This window comes from Podarcis erhardii (genome assembly GCF_964252035.2).
Source record: "Podarcis erhardii genome assembly, chromosome: 1".
NCBI lineage: Eukaryota > Metazoa > Chordata > Lepidosauria > Squamata > Lacertidae > Podarcis > Podarcis erhardii.
Window position 1 is genome coordinate 120,632,153 of NC_138497.1, and position 3,298 is coordinate 120,635,450.

Below are 3,298 nucleotides of genomic sequence, written 5' to 3' on the forward strand. Positions count from 1 at the left end.
CCGTACGGGCCAGTCGTGTCCAACTCTAGGGTTGTGCGCCCATCTCACTTAAGAGGCCGGGGGCCAGCGCTGTCCGGAGACACTTCTGGGTCACGTGGCTAGCGTGACGAAGCTGCTCTGGCCAGCCAGCACCAGCGCAGCACACGGAAACGCCGTTACCTTCCCGCTATAAAGCGGTACCTATTTATCTACTTGCACTTAAGAGTGCTTTCGAACTGCTAGGTGGGCAGGAGCTGGGACCAAAAGACGGGAGCTCACCCCGCCACGGGGATTCGAACCGCCGACCTTATGATCAGCAAGCCCTAGGCACTGAGGTTTTACCCACAGTGCCACCCGCATCCCTCTAACCCGCCAAATACTGTTCCCCAAACTTGGGTTACCACAGCTGGGGTGTTTTTTGGGGGGACTACAATTCCCATCATTCCTGACCACTGGTCCTGCTAACTAGGGAAGATGGGAGTTGTGTTTCAAACACAGCTGGAGACCCAAGCTTAGGAAACGCTGGTTTTAAGGCAAGCATGTCCAAAGTCTGTTTCGAGGGCCTAATCCGGCCCCTGTGGCAGTTCATATTATTTCAACAACTTCAATTCTAAAGAAAGCTCAACAACTTTGGGGTAAAATCGTAAAAAAAAGCTCAACAACTTCAGTCCTCAGCAACTAAGATCGGCTTTCACACATGTTCAGTTCATCAAATCTGGCCCTCTTTTACAAAAGTTTGGGCACCCCTGGGGAACAACCGTGTGGTGGCATTCACACGAACGGCCCTTGAGCCACGCATAAGGAAGGTTGATGACGTTTTTTGACCGATAGTCCTTCACTTCAGGCACCCACTAGATTTGGAAGCAGTGCTAGATGACCAGAAAGGTAGAGTAGGCCATGGGCAGAGAGGGCTGCTGCCCCCTCCCCAAAATTAGTAAAAATCAAATCTGAGGTTCTGTCCCCCGGTCAACAAAAATCCTGGCTATCCCCATGGAGTAGGCACCGCCTATGGGTCCCATGCCTTTTAGGGGCCCCACAACAATGGATTAAAATAATTTTGATTTGTTCTTGAAAGAAAATAACCAAGGAAGGGTATTCCACTGTATATACTGTTGCCTGGATGCACCCCACTCCTGATAGCACTCTGTTAACCTCTGTCGCTGCAGGCAGCGGTCTAGAAGGCCCAGCACTAAAAGTGGTGAAACAAATGGTTGCAAATATGCAAAAGCCACAGAAAGTTTTGAATCAATGCGCCTGGGTGTCTTCAGTGCCGGATTACCAAATTGGCAGAGTAGACCTAGGGCCCCCACACCTTTTAGGGACTCCACGACAACAGATTGAAATAATATTGATTTGATCTTGAAAGAAAATTACAATTAAGTATTAGGAGATCATTTGCTAGGGGGGCACTGAGATTCCGACTGCCTAGGGGCCGCCGCAGGGTTTAATTGGACACTGGCTGCCCTTTCACGCCAGATAGCTCCCCAAGAGCTACATCAATTTGGGAGTAAATCCCAATTAACTCAGCAGGACTTGCTTCTGAGTAGGCATGCATTGGCTTGTGCTACCGGCGGGCGTTAGGTTTCCGAAAGCAGCTTATTTGGCTGAGAATTGTATGCCGCTTCCCCGTAATGTTATGTACTGAGGTTCTCAGCCTGGGCCAGCAGGGGGATATTGTAGATATCACTCAGGTCCACATATGCAAATAGGGGCTTGAAAGTGACGTTCACTGATTGGATAGTTACAGAAAGTTGTTACAGTTGCATTGTAGTGAAGCTCTATATAAGCAGGCTGGCTGAACCCTTCAGTTCAGCTCTGTTCTGGCCTGTGAATAAACAAGAGCTGTTTGAAGAATCGCTGTGTCGTCTGATATGTTCACCCACAACTTAACAGGTAACATCTTACATAAGCGGCTTACATTAAATGCAATAGTTAACAGCTGCCATCTGTACTGAAGTTAGCATGTTTGAATCCTGGGCTTTAAGCGGGTTTGCAATCGCTTAAAAATCTGCGGATGACTGGGTGGATCCACCACTCTGATCCAATGGGGCTTTTAGGCAGAAGGGAAGCCAACTGTGCTGAATCAATCTTGCTCCCCAAACCGCTTCTCCCTGGTGTAGGACCGCCATACGTCCGGATTTTCCCAGACATGAACTGGATTTCAAAGGCGGAATTGACGTCTGGTTTGAATTTTCAAATGGTGGTGCTTTGTCCTGGATCTTAGGCAAGTTGATCAAAAGCAGATGAAAACATTAGCAGGGTTTTAACTTCGCTTGTAATGTAACAAATATCATGGACAATATGGATAGATACCAAACACAGACTATGAAATGATATGCAGTTGGAAATGCTGACAATAGGAGGGGGTGGGGGAAAGTTGCGAGATTCAGAGAAATCTCATTTTATGGATATGTATTCGGCATTGTTAGGTTGGCAGGAGCAGGGACTGAGCAACAGGAGCTCACCCTGTCGCAGGGCTCTGAACTGCCGACCTTCTGATTGGCAAGCCCAAGAGGCTCAGTGGTTTAGACCACAGCACCACCCGCTTGATCCCAGCTCCTGCCAACCTAGCAGTTCGAAAGAATGCAGTGCAAGTTGATAAATAGGTACCGCTGTGGTGGGAAGGTGTACGGTGTTTCCGTGCGCTGCTCTGGTTCGACAGAAGCTGCTTAGTTCTGTTGACCACATGACCCGGAAGCTGTACGCCGGCTCCCTCGGCCAATAAAGCGAGATGAGCGCTGCAACCCCAGGGTTGTCCGCAACTGGACCTAAGAGTCAGGGGTCCCTTTACCTTTATTAGGCATTGTAACTAATTTTTCATTTGTAAAACCAAATAAAACTATTTCCAAAAGAAAAATCGCAGAGTGGCTTTTTTGGGGGGGGGGGTCTTCCTAAAAAATATTTTTTTTAAAAAAGCCCCACAACTTTCGCAGTGTCCTGAGTTCTTTACTTTTTGAAATATATACATAGCTGTCAACCTTCCCTTTTTTTGCGGGAAATCCCCTTATTCCAGCGCCATTTCCCGCTGCTTCCTGCTGCTATCCCGGATTGTTAGATATCCTGTAGACTGTCCCCGGGACAGGTGAGGCTGCTGATCCCTTATTTTCAAATCTGAAAGTTGACAGCTATGAATATATATGGCAATCCAATCCAATCCAATCCAACGCGCTTCCAGGGCAGGCGCCATATTCCTGCTCCGGGTTTTCGCTGCAGCAGCAGCAGCAAGAGGAACTAAAGCGAGGGGGCTGCTGTTTCTTGTGTGTACAGGGGATCCCTTAAGAAACCGCACAAAGCGGAAATGTGATCTTCCGTGGCGTGG